The sequence below is a fragment of the Uloborus diversus genome, chromosome 8 (assembly GCF_026930045.1).
Source record: "Uloborus diversus isolate 005 chromosome 8, Udiv.v.3.1, whole genome shotgun sequence".
Classification (NCBI taxonomy): domain Eukaryota; kingdom Metazoa; phylum Arthropoda; class Arachnida; order Araneae; family Uloboridae; genus Uloborus; species Uloborus diversus.
Genome location: NC_072738.1, coordinates 10,670,293 through 10,690,848, shown reverse-complemented (window position 1 = coordinate 10,690,848; position 20,556 = coordinate 10,670,293).

Sequence of the window (20,556 nt, the reverse complement as noted above, 5' to 3'; positions counted from 1 at the left end):
TACATACAAATTTTTAATTTCGCACTGCCTCATTTGTTTAAAAAAAAGGGGGGGGGGGAGAAATCTGCAAATGTTAACATGTAGTATGAAAGTTTACAAAGCAAATACGTAGTTTACAAAGTTCATAAAACTGAATGAAATTTCAAAGGATCACGTTCTAAGTTAATGTTACGATAGCCTCGCCCCAGCTTTTGATGACACAACAATTTTTTTCTTGTTGTTTTTTATTCCTTCTAACTATACATAGAAGTATCTCTTCGAATTATTGATTTTTGATTCAACAAAACATTAGTATTATTAAATATCATTTGATTAAAAAATTATATATACAATGATATACAATGTTGCAAACATTTCTCATGTGTGTGTAATTTTCTCCATCTTTCATAGTAGGGGAATGTCGGGCAATGTGAAATAGTTAAGATGACTGAGCTGATTTCAAAATGAACAGATTGGATATTTGTTCACAAAGTTACGGTACAAAAAGAAAGCCCTACATATTTTATGATAAAACTTGCATTGAAGTTTTTTTTTTTTTTTTTTTTTTGCAATAAATTTTTACCTTCAAAAAAGGTGGAAATTTTTCACTTTTTCTTTTCCATGGGACAAAGTGAAAAATAACAATTTTTTCTAATGAAGTATTTTTTCCCCATCATTATTGAGCGAATAAAATAGTGAATGAATACAGCTATGCATATTAGAAGCCCAAAAAGAGACAGGCTGATTTCAGTAGGTCTTCATGAAGAATAACTTAACCTTAATGAATGCTTAAACTTAAGGAAGAATGAGAAGCGGTCTTTTTCACTCCCCCAAAACGGCCTGTACTGTGATTAGGTCTCTTCTTTTCTTTCATCAGAAATAGATCAGGCAAAATTTCCCATGATAAAATACTGAACTAGCATCTTAATTATAAACTTATTCGGATGAAATCAGCAAACGTTTAGAATGGCTCCTATATGGAAGAGGCTATGTTTTGCCCAGAGAGGTAGAAGGGAGGAGATAAATCTTTCCTATTTAGAAAAGGCAACGATTGTTCACTTTTTTAGAGGGCGCTGTCGGCGAGCCGCTCCAGTCAATCGCAGCAAATCAATGTAAATGATGCTAAGTTTCTCATTTTTTAGAGGCAGCTTTTAAAGCAAAAAAAGAAAAATACTACTGGAAATTGGTTGTAATAAGGGGATAATATAGTGGACGATGTACGGCTTTCGTCCACAGGAAGTTTGCACAGTATTTTGATGGAAAAATTAATTTTATTTTTCATCACCAACTTGCCGAATTCGTCTGCTATTAATATTGCGCTTTGCTATGTTCATTTTTTACGAGTTGGAATGTTTCTATTCCTGTAAATAATTGAAGAAATGAGAATGTAATAGAATTAATTACGTAAAGACTTTTTTAAATTAGTTGTAAATTTCGTCACATGTTTCGAGAACTAATTAAAGCGAAATAATTTTTGTTTTCACGACCTTCAACACATAAAAATAAATGTTAATGTTCTATTTACTTAACTTAAAGCTGATATTGATTATAATAATTTCATTCCTGCATTTACTTACTGCTTAAACAGAATTGTTATCATTATTTTTTTTTATTATTATTATTGCATTTATTTCGACAACCAAATGGAAAAAAAATCGAGGAACCTTATTCATTCGAAAAATTATTCCTTGGAACGCTTTTTTGAGATATTTGTGGGGTTTTCTGTTGAAATTAATCAAGTTTTCGAAAATTACAATTTACTCTTATTTTACATGTATTTTTTAAATGGAAAAGGTTCCCGATTTTTTTTTCGATTTGGTTGTAGAAAAAAATGCAATAATAATAAAAAACAATGATAACAATTATGTTTAAGCAGTGAGTCATTACATGAATAAAATTATTATAATCAATATCAGCTTCAAGTTAAGCAAATAGAACAATAACATTTATTTTTATCTGTTAAAGGTCGTGAAAGCAAAAAATTATTTCGCTTTAATTAGTTCTCGAAACATGTCACGAAATTTACATTTAATTTGAGGAAAATGTATTTACATAAATAATTGTACTACATTCTCAATTATTTACAGGAATAGAAACATTCCAACTCGTAAAAAAAAAAAAGAACATCGCACAGCGCAATATTAATAGCAGACGAATTCGGCAAGTTGGTGATGAAAAATAAAATTAATTTTTCCATTAAAATACTGTGCAAACTTCCTGTGGACGAAAGCCGTACATCGTCCACTATATTAGCCCCTTATTACAACCAATTTCCAGTAGTATTTTTCTTTTTTTGCTTTAACAGCTGCCTCTAAAAAAATGAGAAAGTTAGCATCATTTACATTGATCTGATTGTCGGGAGCGGCTCGCCGACAGCGCTCTCTCATGCGCATGCGCAGAATTGCTAGACGCTAGTCAAGCACCGGCGGGGTGTAGTCCTTCCAGCTAGATAGAGTTCAGTGGTTTCGATCCATCGCCATCAAATTGTCACCGGGTCGCACTATCCCGCATGCCTAAAGCTTGCATTGACGGTAATTCGCTTACTGAAGCAAATGCAATGACGGAGGGGGAGGGGCGTGCGCAGTGGTATCGTGCGTACACACCTCATAGGGCGGTACGCATTCAAGACGACGTACGTCTGGAGAGATGAGAAATTTAGAAATCGATCATTTTATTCCTTTACCTGTTTTGACGTACTTTTTGACTGGTTGCAATATTATATTTTCTTTTTTTATTTTTGGAGTAAGAAAACCAATGTTGCCAAAAATCATTTACATTGATCTGCTGCGATTGACGGGAGCGGCTCGCCGACAGCGCCCTCTAAAAAAGTGAACAATCTTTGCCACATTTACACTAGCAAACCCGTAGGACAGTTCTCTCCTTCTTCCTACTCCGTGGTCTTACCGTCTAGGCTTCTGTCATCTCCCAAGAACCAGTTTCAAAACCGAACCACGTGAGGGGGAATAGGCAGCAGTCATTCCACCTTTCTTATAATTCAATGGTCTATCATTCTTTCACCCAATTAGGGAATCGAATCATTATCGCGACCAGCGTACGGTATTCGGGATCAGCGAGAATAGCGTCTGCGGCTCGTTGTGCTATGCGTTTCTTCTTCATATGGCTGTCGCGAGGAAGATGTTTTGATAGTTTAATTGAACTATACAACAGTGCTTGCGCAACGGGGGATACGGATACATATAGGAAATTTTATGGGCCCGAGCTAGGCTCTTTTACCCTGTATGATGGAGAGACATGAAGGAGTTGATTTGAAATGGTGTGAGGGGGGAGAGAAAGTAAAAAAAAAATAAATAGAAAAGGAATCTTTTCAAGACCGCACTATTTACATAGTTACAGTTTTTGCATTATACTTAAATTGTCAGGAGTATAGAATATTCTAGAATATGATCTGATAATTGAACTATTTACAAGATGTACATGAATAAAAGAGGTCATACCTATCAGTGTAATAATACTCCGCAGAGGGAGTAGCGTACGTCCAAGTAAGGCGTAAAGGACAGAAAGACGCTTATGCTATACCTAAAGACAACAAGAAAGTATTATCAGCAGATAAACACGGCATGTACAGATACAGATACAGATCATACATCCACAGTTACGCTTCGCACTGGTAGGTAAGAGGTTCAAATGGTTGTTTTCAACCCCTGACACAAAGAGGGATATATAAGGGTGATGTGTCTTCCGTATATGGCACTCTAGCGCCTCAACGGATGGACCGATTTTTAATTATTTTTTTTTGTTCGAAAAAAATTTTTTTTTTTTGATCGAGAGTGTTCTTAGCTAGGTTGCGTGTTTGGATGATATTAATTAACGAAGACTTTAATTAAAATCCTCTAAAAAGTTTTTCGCATTTATTACAGAAAAAACCTGTTTAAAAATTCACAAATACCAATATATTGAGTCATTTTTTCGAAGCCTGATAGAATGTGTTTAGAACTTTCATAATACACAAAATTCGAATTATAACGTTTTCTTTTTTTTTTTAAAGCTGAGTTTAAATACGACTAAGCCTTTATTCACGCGATTGGCAACCGAATTCATTGTTGGCCAACAAGGAAAGAAAACACAATAGTTTGAAAAATTTTATCTGTTGTCTGTTTCTATAAAATAAAATACTTGTAGTCGATTTTAATAGTAAAGGGCTTTTAAAAGGATTTCCAGTTTCCCCTCTTGATTCTACATTTGCTACTCAGCAGGCGGGGTTTTTTTTAATTTTTCATTTTAGCTATAACTGTTATTATTTCTAGTTTGATCATCTCCATATATGTGAATGGGACAGGTGTAGATGGTCAAAAGAGAAAACGCAGACTTTCCCAATGGCTTTATATTGAAAATCAATTTTAAATTCGTTTAAAAGAAGGATTGCTCGTGTCCAAGTCAAAACGATAATTATGAATGAGGACTAATTGCTTTGAAGTTTATCAACTCTAACTCTGAGCGTCGTGTCAACTAAGTCATTTAATTTCTGGCTCATATTCCTGTCAGAGTAAAGTTATGATAAAACAAAGGATAAAATAATAAAAAGAAGCATACTTGGGAGAAAAAAACTTCTCTCGAAAAATCAATAAGAAACAACCAACCTCAACGTAGGGCAACAAAAAAAATATTTTTTTTGATTGATTTTATTGAATTTGAATTCTGAAGTTTGGAATTCAAATTGTGTGTTTCGCAATCACAAGCTGCGACAGGACCCTACTTATTGGAGTTATTGTTTCTAGAACCGGCTCCTGTTGAGAAAAAACTCGGTGACTAAAATTTTGGCTTTAAATCGCAAATTGTTTTCGAATTGTAACACCGTTTGAATTTGCATTGAAATTAACAATGATTTCAACCCAAAAAAGTGTAAAAGATCCCTTTTGGCACCTCCAAATGCAACCAAAAAGGGAGGTGCATATATAGACCCCACTAGAAGTCTGCGCACCAAATTTCAACTTCCTAGGACATACTCGGAAACTTACTAGGAAAAAAAACTCAATGTTCAATCGGGGGCGTGCAAAATGGAAATTAAGGCCGATTTTTGGGTGAAATTTTTTTTCGAGAATACAATACTTTCTTTATTTTGTAAAAGGAAGTAATAAATGACAATTAGGGTGATGTAATAAAGATTTAGTTATTTTTGTCCATTTGCACCCGTACATTCATCATTTTTTATTTCTTAAGGATCTGGAACGATAGATATTAATAGTCTGTAAATTTCTGTTTGATGGAAACTTTACAGTTTAGGATCACCTATATAGCATTCTTAATACAGGTGTTTGGAGGGGGGGGGGGGTTAGAATGCCAAAAAAGTACCGAACAGTTCGAATTTTTGTTTTAATGCTCGAAAATGGCGTTAAATAGGTCTTTATAACCGAAATAATTGTCCGATCAGATCGATTTTAAGGATATTCAAAAGCCCGCAAAAAATACCCGTAAAGTTTAATCATTTCCTTTGAATTTCAAAAAAAAAAAAAGTAAATAGAAAAAAATCGGCTGTAAAATCATCTGGAAAAGTTAAAGAGCATCATTAAGCCTATCGCAACATAAATTTTATATCGGAAATTTATCGTTTGCGCGATCTTATTTTAAATTAGCGTGCAAGCAATTCAGAAGGTTACCATTATTTTTTGCTCGTCTGTGGGTAAATAAAATTTTATTTTTGTTTTGAGGCAAAAATTTCCCCTTTTGACATCTCTTTGGCGATTTATCTTCTTCTTCTTCTTCTTCTTTTTTTTTTTTTTTTTGTGTTGCCAGCAGAAGATGATCAGGAGGGTTGTGTTAAATTTATTCGGGAATTTTTGATTTGCCGTTTTCTTTCTTTAAGACTCATTATTTTGACGGGAAATTTTAGTTGTTTTTATTTTCTATTATTTAAGCCTAATTGTTTAACACGCGTCATTGACGTGACTTTTATTTTCAAGGTAGACCGTGCAAAGCAGGGCAATGCAGCTAGTAATACAGAAAGAAAAGAATATCGGCTACAAAACAAGCGAACATTACAAATTAACGCAAAGTCAAGGAGATAATGAAGAAAAACGTGCGAGTTTCATCTCTAAATATTATAATTGTAAAATAAAAAAATGAAATAAATTACAGTCCCTGGCCAATTTGTTAGACATACCGTTGTTTTTTAAAGAAAAACAATGTTTTTAGCGAGGTTTTTTTTTTTTTTTGGTTGATCAAAAGATCCCTCTGTTGGATTGGTCAGGAAATAGCCCTGATATGAAACCGATTGAAAACGTGTGGGAACTGATGAAAAGAGAAGTGTCTGAAGAAGTGATTACAAACAAAACCGAACTTTTAGATCATTCATGTCTGGAATCATCATCCTCAAATGCATGAGACAGTACAGTCTTGCATTGATAGCATGTCGCACAAAATTACAGCTCCCATAGCGGCTAAAGGTGGCTCAACAAAATATTAAATTTCATTACATTCGCTTCATTTATGTTTAACCTTTAATAAATTCATATTTTTTCTGTAATTACGATGTTTTATTGGTGTTACCTATAGATACTTACGTTTAAATAACATGAAAGTACATTGCATATCGTAAAAACCATACAGCTGGATAGTATCACCTGAGACCTGATACTTAACACTTTCCATAAAGTCTTATGGTGGGTCTAATAATTTGGTCGAGGACTGTAGTTCATGACTGAATTAGTATCACTTCTCAAAAGAAGAAGAACTTGGAAAAGGAAACAAGCAAGTTTTGTATTCGGACAGCAAGAGCACTAGTAAATATGTTGTGCTGTAAATAATACCACACCCTAAAGTATAGCGAGGGTAAGACATTTTTCATGACGGGAGAACAGTACCTGAGATTTTTAAAGGATTAAAATTTATTTTGGAAAAATTAAAATGCGGGACGAGCGAAGAAAAATAGAATGGGGACGTTTCGGAAAGTTCAAAAGTATCTTTTTCTGAAAGAGCACGCTTAAAATCAAAGGGTATGACTATTTTTAAATGATTTGATTTTAAAAAAAATATTTTAGTCGATGCGCAGATTCAATTTCAGTTCTTCCGCTTCTGCACATGACACCGTAAGTGACGTAATGGAATTAGCTGATGCCATTATCGCAATATTTATTTCGCATCTTTACTCACATGTACTAGCAACTATTTGTTTGATAGCAAGCATAAAACGCAATAAAGACCACACCTTATTTGACAATTCGGACATAAAAAAAATTATTTACAAATGAAACGCTTTGAAAATAAAAGATTCTTTTCACGCCATGTTATTAATGATATTATTATCATTATTTTTTTTGCTCATTCTATCAATTTCAGTGAATAAACTAGTTGTTTTAGCTGATGCAAACAGCCCCATTGGAGGGTTGGTTTATTAATGGCTATGACTGGCCCTCCTAGCTGGCGCTGTGTTATAGATTCTCCAACAGAGTCCAATGCGCTATTCTTGCATGATAGACATCGTTGCATATGATCGTAGCCAACCGAAGGTATTCAAGAATCAGCGCCACTACTGTGCTCTTCAGTCCGTCTTCCTCTAGCTTACCGCGAGGAAGACAGTCATTGTATACTGACGATTAACTGACTGGTTAACTAACGATTGGAGAAGCTGCGTTTTTTAAATATATAAAATCACTGTTGCGGTTTTCACTGGTAGGTTACAGGTTTGATGGTTGTTTTCAACCCCCGAAACACAAAGGAAGGGGTTTATAAGTTTGACGCGTCTGTGTGTCTGTCTGTGACACTCTAGCGTCTAAACAGATGGACTGATTTTGAAAAAAAATTGTTTGAAAGAAGTGTTCATAGAGAGAGGATGTAATGTCTTCGGATAACATTAATTATCGAAGATATTAATTAAAAGCCTCTAAAAGTTTTTCGCATTGTTTTTCAATGGAAACATTTAAATATTTACAAACATAATACTAAAATGAAGAGTTATTTTTTCTGCGTCTGATAGAATCTATTTGGAACTTCCATGTTACATAGAATTCGCTTTATAAGGTTTTTTTCAAGCAGATTTAAAATACGGCTAAACATTTCTTCACGCGATTGGCATCCGAATTCATTGTTGGCAGACAAGGAACGAAAAGACAATGGTTTAACAATTTTTATCCGTTGCCAGTTTCCGTAAAATAAAGTACTTGTAATTCATTTTAACAGCATAAGGTTTTTAAAAGGATTTTCAATTTTCCCTCTTAATTCTACATTTGCGACTAATTAGTTTTTTTTTTTTTTTTTTTTTTTTTTTTTTTTTTTTTTGAGCAACCAAGATTGCTTATTCGTGAAATACACCGCCAGCTCAGTCATTTCCAGCCGAGGATTGCAGTTTCGTGCTTATTAGCACTTATCAACCCGACATAGGAAGGAGATTCTTACAGATACAGATACAGATCATAAATATATTGAGTCAGAGCGAAGCTCTTTTACTCTGTATGAAGGATAAGATGTGATGGAGTTGACATTAGTTAGGTCATGAGGGGAGGGGGGGGAGGAGGAAAAACAAAAAAAAAAAAGGAATCGTTTCAGGGCCACACTATATACATATTTACATATTTACAACATGAGATGAGACAGTGTAATATAAGAATAATGAAAATCTGGATAAATAGGAAAAACTAGGAAAAATAATAACATGAAGTTGAGAATAAGTATGAAGTATATACAAATTTACATGAACGAAGTCAGGAGAAAAGCAAACTGCCAGACCAACCTGGCAGTTTGCAGCAACTCCCACGAGGGGGAGCAAGTGAACAATGTCACTAGCTATACTAGGGTTGCTAGCCCTGGTATAGGAGACTAATGGAGAGTGTAATGAATAAACATTGAGTCAGACGGGAGATTTTTCCCGCCAGAGTTAAAGGTATATAATACCTGTTCATGAATAAGGGGATTGGTGTGATTTTCAAGATTAGTGAAGAAGTGAGTAGAGGTGTCAATGATGAAGTCAGTAATGTGATTGACTCCAGAGTCATTGTGTAGGGTAGCGTTGGAAACGTACCACGGGGCTTTAAATATTTTTCTAAGAATCTTATTTTGAATTGTTTGGATTTTTGCAATGTTAGATTTAGCAGCATACCCCCATGCGGGTATACTGTAGACCAGGGCTGGTCTGATGATGGTAGTATACAGTAAGAGACGATTTTTTGTGCTAAGGGAATTTGTTTTGTTAAGTAAACCATAGAGATAGCCAATCTTAGTGTTAGCTTTTTTTATAACGTTATCAATGTGAGGTTTGAATGTGAGGCTTTTGTCAAGGTGGACTCCGAGGTATTTGACAGTATTGGAGTAAGGGATAATATCATCACCAACTTGGATGGGCTTAGGATATTTTTTGATGTCGTTATTGTAAAAGCAAATAGCTTGAGTTTTACTGGCATTTATGGCGATCCGCCATTTGTTAAGGTATTCTAGAATGACATTAACATACTTTTGTAGTCGATGTCTGGCAAAGCCACGGCAATGGTCGCTGGTGAGAATACTGGTATCATCAGCAAATAGACAAGTTAGATGAGAGTTGTGAGTGGGGAAGTCATAAGTGTAAATGTTGTAGAGGGTCGGTCCTATCGCCGATCCCTGGGGCACTCCGGCCATAATATTATGTTTACTTGATAAGTAGTTCTGAATTTTTACTTGAAAGGTACGTTTGTGGAGATAGCTATGTATGAGGTGAATGATGTAGTTGGGGAACTTAAGTAGAATGAGCTTGTGTATAAGTCCGGCATGCCAGACTCTATCAAATGCTTTAGCAATATCGAAGAAGACACCAATAGAGGAGATTCTTCTGGAGATGGAGAACCTCTTAAAGAAGCCACGAGTGCGAAACAAACTGGAAGCTAATATAGAATTAGCAGACCAGACGAGTGCCCGAAGCAATGGTTCGGTTCAACTCGAAGATTGAACTCGAGGCAAGGTATATTCAGTAAATTATTCAGTAAATTTTCAGTACACTGTTTCGCACTCGTGGCTTCCTTAAGAGTTTCTCCAGCTCCAGCTCAGTCACTTTCCTATGCCGGGCTGATGAGTGCTAAAATGCACGAAACTGCAGGCCTCGGCTGGAAATGAATGATTGAGCTAGCGGTGTATTTCACGTATTTCTGCTTTAGCCCTGGCTAATGGGCGATAATTTACTGAATACGATTGATTTCATTTGACCGTCCTTGGCGTCTGGTTCATTTTTCAGCTTGATCCAGGGACACTAGCACCACCGGCCTCTGCAGGCGGCGCGGCGCGGCAGACTACACACACGCGCGTTCATACTCATACACACAAGCCTTTACACACATACACACACGCCTACGTGCATACACACAGGTCTACGCATACACACAAGCCTACACATGCACGCACGCGTGCCTACATTTACACACAGACGCACACTTACACTCATACACACAAGCCTTTACACACAGACGCACACACACACTCATACACATAAGCCTTTACACACATACACACACGCCTACGTGTATACACACAGGTCTACGCACACACACAAGCCTACACATGTACGCACGCGTGCCTACATATACACACATGCCTGCACGCACACACACAACTATACACACGTAACCGCCTAGGAGGAGGGGTAGGCTTGGGGGGACAGGAGCTGTCTCTAGAAACAATAGCCCCCAATGAGTAGGGCCCTGTCGCAACTCGTGATTGAGAAAAACGTAATTTGAATTCAAAATTTCAGAATTCAAATTAATTTTGAAAATTCGAAAAGTTTTTTTTTTTTAATTTTAGTTGTAGCTGTTATTTTTTCTAGTGTAATCATCTCTCCTTATTTAAGAACTAGTGGTACCCCCACGGCTTTGCCCGTAATAGAAAAAATAAAAGGCCTTTTGGTTCCGCCGTACATTTGCAAATAATGTATGGTGAATTTTCTCGCCAATTGGCTTGTGCCCATGTTACGGTTCCACGTTATGATAATTTCGTAATTTACTCGTTCATCTTATGATATTTTTGTTCTTAAAATTGGAATAGAGAAAGAACCACATTGAATTTTTGAAAAATCGCTTCGAGGTGCACACACCCATGCTACAAACTAACTTTGTACCAAATTTCATGAAAATCGGCCGAACGGTCTAGCGCTATGCGCGTCACAGAGATCCAGACATCCAGACATCCTCCGGACAGAGTGACTTTCAGCTTTATTATTAGTAAAGATGTCAGTTGTAGATGGTCAAAAAGACAAAACACAGACTTTTCCAATGGTTTTAAATTGAAATTTAACTTCGAATTTCTTTTTAAAAAAGATTGCTCGGATCCATGTCAAAACAATAATTATGAAAAAGCAGTTTGCTTTGAAGTACGAAAGTTAATCAACTCTGATTCGAGTCAACTAAGTCACAACTCGAGTCACATTCCTAGTTCCTAGTATTTCTGTCAGGTAGGTTAATGTAAAACAAAAGTTAAAATAATAAATTGAAGCATATTTGAAAAAAAAAAAAAAAAAAACTACTCGAAAAATCAAGAAGAAATAACAAACCTCAATGAATTACACAGGGCAACAAAAAACATTTTTTTCTTTGCCGTCCAGAGTTTTAGAGTTTATTTGAGCAGTATTAGGGGCTCTGAAGCCAAATATGAAATTAGTTTTTCTCTATCTGCTTCGTTTTTAGATCGGTGCTGTTGTCATTCCCAAATTGTAGTTTTATTCCTTTTTGCGAACTTCTAAAGCAAGTAAATGGTACTGACAGTGCAGTTACTTGCAGGAAAATTTACTAGGTCTAGTAAAAATTTGCAATTTTTAGAAACGAGGCTTCAAAGGTGTGAGTTTAATTGGCGAGTTCTTCCCTGGCACATGATCATTTCGCGCGATGTGTAACTGCTTCCCTTTTCTACATATGCGATATTTACAGTACCCGATTAATATATTGGGTGACCCAAGGAGAATCATTGTCAAGGGTTATCTGTAATTAAACCTAGTAAATACAAACATTCGTGGTGAACCAGGAGTGGGGATTTCAAGGGTGTTGTTGTGCTGACCCACTCGTTCAAAATATTTGTTGGTGGGGGGGGGGGGGGGGGAGATAATCTAATACCTTAAGTTTACACAAGAAAATGTAAATAAATTAAAAAGTAAACCTTAATTTTCTTTCCTTTTCTTAAACAACAGACTAGAATAGTTGTAGTAAATTTTGGGAACTTGAAAGTCTGTGCCCTGTGGTCGCAGCTTAGTTGGCCTATTCATTGATCAAGCTCTGAATATTTGTGTACTATAATAGTGTACAAAACTCGATGTTTTGTGTTTGGTTTGAACTATGTATTTAACCTAAACCCATGTCACCTTTGTTTCACTAAAATGCTATGCCTTAAAAGCTACCTTACATAGGAAGTCTCCTAGGCTAAAACTTATGTCATATTTGATTTCTGAGCATCAATTTCATACAAATCAGTTCTAAAACTGTCAGCACCAAAATGACTGTTCCAATGTGTTATCAAAATTAATTGAAAAAAAATCCACCATCCATTAAGAATCGACGGGACACATTTGTTGATTTAGCAAAACGGAGCAAAATCTATTTTGCCAACCTTCTGCAACTGAAAAATAAATAAATAAACAGCAGCTCAACCGACAAGTGCATCAAACCAATCATCGCCCTTTAATGACTTTTTCCGCTTTAACAGAGTTTCTCGTAAAAACTTGAAACACTACTTTCAGATAACACAAGACGAAAGTGTGTAGAAATGGTTTGCGATGTTTTAAGCAATATTCTTAAGAACGTTGCGAAATTACGTAAAACTGGAGAATGAATTCGTGTGTCCTTTTAAAGTCAATAGTAACACTTTTGCAGCAAAAGGAAATCCTTCAAGATGCTTCTGACATAATTCTTGTTAATTCTTCTGTAAAATGACCCCATGACTCCAAATATGGTCACCGTTTTCCTCCTGGGCGTCCCACTTTTTTTTTTTAGTTTTCGACAGTTTCATAGCCATTTTTTTCATTCGAAGGGGAAGGGAGCGTTGAAGATATTATCAATAAACACTCTTTGAAGGGCTAGAGAGGTGTAAAGTTCAAAAGCCTGCCAATTTTGGACCTAGTTCGTGGGCTCATGAGGTCGTTCCAACCTAATGCATTTTTAAAATCACGAAAACCAATCTTTTTTTTCTAGGGGTTTCACTTTCAATTTTTTCTCCTATTTTTCGGCATAAAACCAGAGCACAGGACTCACTCGTATGAGTCCCATGCCCGAAAAATTTTTAATCGCAATTTTTTAAAATACAGACTCCGCAAATCTAACTGACCTCTTCCAGCAACATGATCCTATCCATCATTTACAGCAGATACAGTACCTATATTTATAAAGTAAATTATGAAGATGATGCTGATTTATTTTCAACGCAAAAAAAATGTTAGCGTTGTGGGCGAGAAATTCACGTCAGTGCTAAATTTTATTACTCGGGAAAAACTCGCGAAAACAAGTCACTTCGCAGAGGTCGTATCGACTTGCATCGGGTTTCCACTCACCAATCCTTTTATTCATAATCGTTTAATGTACCTTCCAGTTAGTAATTTTAGAAAGAAGATATAAGTGTTAAGTTCTCCATTGTTTCATAGTGATTCATTACGGTAACATTTTAATCGTGTGCGCTTACCCTCCTTACATGTTGAGGGCCGGGCCGGTGTCGGTAAGGCTAAAGCCAAAGGGTTCTATAACTGGGCAGCCAACGCATCGGCCGTTAAAGATCAAACTCTTTGATCTTCTCGTCTACGTCGTCTACTAGGACAAAAAATGTATTTAAAAAGGGGAACATTTCATTTCATTTTGAATAATCACGAATTCCTTATCAAGCTCACTTGACCGAGGTTGGTGTTGCTCTGATTATTCAGACTACTACACAGACGAGAATATGTTTAGCTCTTTGTTTAAATATTTAACAAAGGGACAAATTTTCGTCGCTATGCAATCATTCGTTGCAATCATTCAAGGCTTAACGTAAGCAGGTTTTACCTTTAAAAATAAGGAGGGGGGGGGGTCGAAATTTACGTTTTTCTATCAAAAACATCAACATAGAAGAACTTAAAAAGTTTTGTTTTTTATCTTAATGCAAAATTTCTAGAATGATAAACCGAATCATTCAAGATTGATTAGAAATAAAAACACCATAAAGGAACACTGAATTTACTCTTTATGTTAAGTACACGAGTGCAGATTTGCCGCAATAACCAGATCTTTATTTCCTCATTCTAATGACCCATTTCTTTTTTTATGGATGTGCCTCGTATTGCCTAATCTAGAAAATCACCACGCGTAATATGACGGGTGTGAATTTCTTCTCCGTTTCCGTTCCAGTCCATTTGTAGAAACATGAAAACAGAAGTACGTTTCTATCGCAATCCGTGATTGCAAAAAACATAGTTTGAATTTAAGACGTCAAAATTTAAATGAATGTCTTCTTTCTGCTAAAGCTAGTTTCGTTGCACGTTTTTCCAAGGTCTACCTGGAACATAAAAGATGTTCTGTGACGCCTGACTTAAACAAAAAAAAAAAAAAATCTGCTAAATTTCCCGAGAAATCGCAGAAAAAAAACAACAACAAAAAAAAAAAATCGTTCATGTACTGAATTTGGTACAGAGGTGATCGCTTTAGGAATCACGTTTGTTCTAAACATTTTGATTCCATAAAGCGGCTGATTCAGTAAGGCGACTAATTTCATAGTGCTGGTTTTTGTTCTGTGTTTGATGATTTGATTCTTTCAAGCGGCTGTTGTACTGCTTCTTGTAAACAGATTTCGTCTTCCTGTAGCTTTATGAAAAACGTTTGATTTAGCTGCTGATATATTGTTTGTAGTAACAGGTCGGTCGGTCGTTGCATTTGTTGGGGGCCTACAGAGCAGAGCTCTTTCACCCCCAAACTGAAGGAAGTAAGACTCTTTGAAGAACGAAAAACGCCGGAGCTTCATTGCGTCCCCGCGAACGGGGCAGTAAGTTGGTGAGCATTTCTCACCGGAGGAGGGAGTTGACCGCTCTAAGGGCGCTGCGAAACTGCGTCAGTACCAAGTCCGGATAGGGGAGCTTTTCTCCCCAGGGTTGCGTACGGAAGTTTCTCATCTCATCTCATTATATTTTGATCAGGACTGGGACTTAGTCCCATTTACCTGACGTGGTGGAAGTTGTTAGAGAAGAACCATCTAGTCAAAAGGCTAACCTATGGAAAAAGAGAGGGGGGGGGGAGAGGAAGCTATGGTCCCGTTAGAGCGACGAGACCGCTTATGAGTTCTTGAAGTTGGTTGAGCTGCTGCTGTTGAGCATGGAGTTAGGCGAGGGCCTGCTTGATGATCATCATAATCTGTGCGGGGTCAGGCTTCGGCTGGGTGGCAAGTTGATGGAGGGCGACGGGCCTTGGGGTGAAGTCTAGCGAAGCAGGGGTCGGATCCAGGCGTTGGTAGTTGTAGCAGGAAATGTTCGGTCGGGTCGTGGTGGACGAGGCTTACGCCGAGGGCAGTCGAGAGAGCTGGCGGAATGGGCCAATACGCAATTGGCGCAGACGGGGTCTTTTTCTTTATTGGAGCAGTCTCGCAATCGATGAGGGCCGGCGCAGAAGACGCACCTTTCCGTGATGTTGCAGGTGTAGGTAGGAGCAATTCCCTCACCTTTGGCAACGGAAACATTGGAGGGGGCCAAGACGAGGATGCAGCTTCTTCAGGTGGGTAGTAACAGGAGGTGGTACGTTTTTTTAATTTATAGATCTATTGTGACGTTTGGCACTAGAAGTTACGGGTTTGGTGTTTGTTGCTTTAAAATTGCTTAAAAACAGATCCAAATCAAACAGAAATTTATGACTAAGGACAGTTTGCTTTGAAATGCGACAGATGAACAACTCTGACAGCGTGTCAACTAAGCCGTTTAGTTTTTAGTAATATTCCTATTGGGCAGAGGAGGCGAATGGGGCATAAAGTGTGTGGGCATTTTTTTTTTTTTTTTTTTGGATGTTCAATAGGCTATCTTGAATGACTGGGGGGGGGGAGGGTACGGGGAACCTATCGCTCCCCGTTCGATGATTTCTTTGCATGTTGGTAAAATAAATGCTCACACCGTTGGTATTCGTTTAATGAAACTACTAACAATTTATAAAAATAGGAACATTATATGAGGCAGCGAGAAGCACAGGGATGTAAGTGTACTTTTTAGGTTTTGGAGTGAAAGGTATTTTAAGTTCATCCTAGGTAGGCTTACCTTGATTTTTTTTTTCAAAATCATGATGTATAGCTGCACCCACCAGAGCTACTAGTACCATCTCTTGCCCTAAAACAGAGTAGAGGTTCACCTACCATGAGTACTGATTATCTCCAAATTTTTGATTTCGGCACTTACATCCTTTTGCGTCTCACTTCCACATAATGAGATTTATGGCGCAGGTAAAATAGGTGTTCTTCCTTATATTACAACTCCGAAAATATCGCGGCAGACTGAGGACCTTGTTGCAGCACGCCATTGCGCCGAGGCACACCGGTTGAGACGCACTGCCTTAGGACACGTTCCAAGGTACAAAATATGCATGGTGCTTTATCATTAAGATATGTTTAGAAACATATAACAATATTCTAATCTGATGCAGTGTTTTAACACATTTAGTATTAGATAATGATTCATCAATTCATTATCCATGATGCAATTCATTACCATGAAAAAACTTATTTGTTTTTTGGTGCGAAATTGGTTCAAGTATATGACTGCTTCCTGCATCATGACGACTTTCCCGTAGTACAACATTATGTTTCCTTCGGTACAATATAATGTCGTACCTTGGGACAGCTTGGAACACTTACTTCAAATGGCTGGCAATACTTTTTTTTCAAACTGTCTTTATTTTAAAGAAAATATATTGCATAGAAATATGTTGGGGCATTTTAATATGACTTTTAGATTTAAATTTGATTCAAATAATTGACTTTAAAAATTAAAACATGAAAAGTTTCCTAAAACAACTCTCCCATGTACTCAAGAATTTTGATACTGAAAATTGCAGAGGAGATTATCGCTAATCCTTTAAATTTTATTTGATTTGAAAAAATATGTCGTAAATTCAAATCAAGTTCTAATGACACAGGTCCCCTTCCCCTCTCAAAAAAATTGATGACGACCCATTCCAAGAACAAGACTCCTCTCAATAAGTGACTATTACTTATTAACCGTCCTACAGCAACTCGCCAAATAATTTCATACTTAATTCATTATCTGCCCCTGAAGTTCAGTCACTATTTTTTTAGAAAGAAATCTTTGCTTGATGTTAAAACATCTTATCAGTAGTTTTCATTTGAATTTTTTATTCAAATACACTATATTTGAATATCACACGGAAAAGTGAACCTCTGCCATATTCATCAGCTATGAATATTAACTCTAAGCAATTTAAAACATAATTCATGCCATAGCACTCATAGCTCGCTTTTTATGACCCGTGGTCGCCGGATCGATTACACACCAGGCTTGTGGCTTAAGGGTCACGGGTTCAATACCGTGCGGTTTAAGAATCTCCGTGCGCGCTAAAGATGACTGGCGTAAAGAAAGAGACAATTTGACAATTCAAAATAAATAACCAACTACTTTGATCCTGCACAGAAATATAAAAATAACAAAGCAAACATGTATGACTGTTCATGATTTTTCTCCCAGCCTTTTTTTTTTTTACAAGCACTCGGTTATAAAGAGCAAAAGACTCGATCCGTTTGCTGTGGTTATAGGCGAGTTGGACTATATCAAAATTCCATTATAAATTTATCAGAATAAAACCTTTTTATTTTAATTTGTGTTAATGAGGAGCACAGCGAATGGATGAACTTCTAAAAGCCTTGTTGTTTTACCATACTGCCATTTCTAAAGTGGTTATAAATATGCAATTCACACAGTACTGGCAACCCTTTGAAGTGCTGCGAATCATTACTCGGAAGGTTGAACCACAAAATAATAATACATCGATATATTATATTACTAGTGGGTACCCGTACGGCTTTGCCCGTAATAGAAAATTAAAAGGTCTTTGAGTCAAACGGGTGGTTGTTCGGCTGTTAATTGTGTAAACAGCTCCAAAAAAGGATTTCAACTCTTCAGATTTCCAACAGATGCAGAAAGAAAAAAAGATATGGATAAATAATAGCCAGCGATGTGACTGACAGCCTGGAAACGACGCCAGCTGTTTCCAAAATTTCGCTAATGTTCACCTTCGCTCTCCGACTCTCTCGTTCCCTGTTTGGCGAATGATTGCCGATAAAGGTAGCTTTCACTGTTGTGCGCTTGCTCCAAAATGGCGGATGCGTCGGCCTCTCCACTTAATTTCTAAACGCCATTTCTAAAGTGGTTATAAATATGCTATTTAAACTGTTCTAGCAACATTTTGAAGAGTTGCGAATCTTTCCTCGGAAGGCTGAACCCACAAATAATAGTACATCGATGTATTATATTAAGACCAGGACCTGATTTCTGAATAGGCAACTAGGCCATGGTCTAGGGCCCCTACTCTTTAGGGACCTCAAATGGCAAAAATAATTTTGGTAAATGGTTATAACTGTGAGCTTTGACTATAATAGGGCTCTGAAAAATTATTTGGCCCAGATCCCCTCGACATTTTACCTTGACCCTGATTGAGAGTATAAAACAACTCTTTTCAGTGAATGAAATGATGTATTAACATTAATAATTGAACCAGAGGATTCTTTAAAGCCTCAAAATGTAAGTTAGCGCCATCTGTTGAAAGTAAGAATTCAATAGAAAGGCAAACAAAGAATCAGAGTTTATTAGAACGGAATGGATGAACTCCGGAAAATCCTTGGTTTTTTGCCATACTGCCAATCCTAATATCGTTATTAACATGCATTTTACACAGAACTGGCAATCCCCTTTGAAATGCCACGAATCATATATTGAGAGTATAAAACAACTCTTTTCAGTAAATGAAAAGATGTATTAACCTCGATAACAGAATCCAATAATTCTTTTAATGCTCAAAATGTAACGTAGCGCCATCTGTTGAAAGTAGAGTAAGAATTCAATTAAAATTAGAAAAAAAAGCACCATAATTTGTTGCGAAAATTAAACAACTCTTCAAAAAGCAATTGTGAAGACATTTATATCATACCCAAACATATTGGTTTTGAGCGTTTTATCCGATGAGTCTGTTAGACAAGCCTCAAACGTACGGTAGCGCTAAATAATTGGAATGAGGAAAGAGTGTATTGGGCAAAGAAAAGAATAAAACACGCTCACACTATAGGGAAAAAAAAACAACTCTTGAATCATTTGCTCCGAAAATTATTTATATATGCGTTCTCAGAGATATTAGTTTTAAAAAGACAACAAAAAGATTTCTCAATTTATGAAAAATCAACCCCATTCGTTAAAGAACGGCCATCAAGGAGATAATGCCAAAAAATATCCGAGTTCTATCACTAAATATTTTCATTGAAAAAAAAAAAAAAATTAGATTATGACTGAATTTGGTATCACTTCTTACAAGCAGAAGAAATTGAAAAAGAAAACATTTTTGTTTTGTATTCGGATATGAAGAGGACAAGTCATTTTTCATGACGTGAGAACAGTACTTGAGATTTTTAGGGAATTAATATTTATTTTGACAAAATGAAAATGCGAAACGAGCGAAGGAAAGTACAAATTGGGGGGGGGGGGTCGCTCAATAACAGTAAAAAAATTTCCTCCTAGATAGCGCTATGTAGAAGGTTTCCATACGAGTCGACGGTACTCAAGCTTCAACGAGAGTCAAGCATAGATCTTTAAAAGGGATAGATAGGCCTTTCTCCTACAGCGCAGCGTATTTCGCCCGGAGAAAGTGGGGTCATCATGATTCTTCCGAAAATCACGTGATCAAGGGATATCGTGTCTCCCTCTTCTCGGGCAACAGTGATGTAACAATGCGAAGCGTCTCTATATGTGTGAATCTGAGATTTCCTAGCGAAAGAGGGTTTGATGAATTTTATTAAAAAATAAAGACATAGTGAGTAACAGAAATCTTTCTTTCTGCTAAAGGCAAAAAAGTCCTCATGCAGAGTCGAAATTAAGAATATTTTAAGCAATTTACTATAAATACCGAGCATTATATTAATTCACTAAATACAAGCGATGGAAAATTAGTTATAGTATGTCCGTGAAAAACTGGATTTTTAGGTTTCCTAATTTCTATGAAAAGTGTGCGGGGAACATATGAACAGTATGTAGTTGCCTGAATTCCAGTTCTAAACTGCGTAATGACTTATAAGCTTACTCAGGATCACCTTGAAACTTTTTTCAGAGCGATCAGGTTGTGAGGGGGGATTCAACAATAATCGTCGGATAATTTCGAAGTGCGAAAAAAAGGTTATTCATTCATGCGGAAATTAAAGAGTCCAGTTCTTCAAATTGCGCTGATTTTGACAACCTTCAAATGCTAAGATTAAATTTGAAGTGTAACAAAAATGCTTTGAAAGAAAGCCTTTTCTTCCGATTCCTTTGACGACGATTTGGAAAATTCAGAAATCATCTCAATTAACATGACGCAGTATATTAATGATGTTTCTGACTACGCTGGATTTTTTGTCCGGCAAGTGCACTCTGATGTGAACTGCGACGACTGCAACGCAGTCTTAACTACAACAAATAAAAAAATAGAC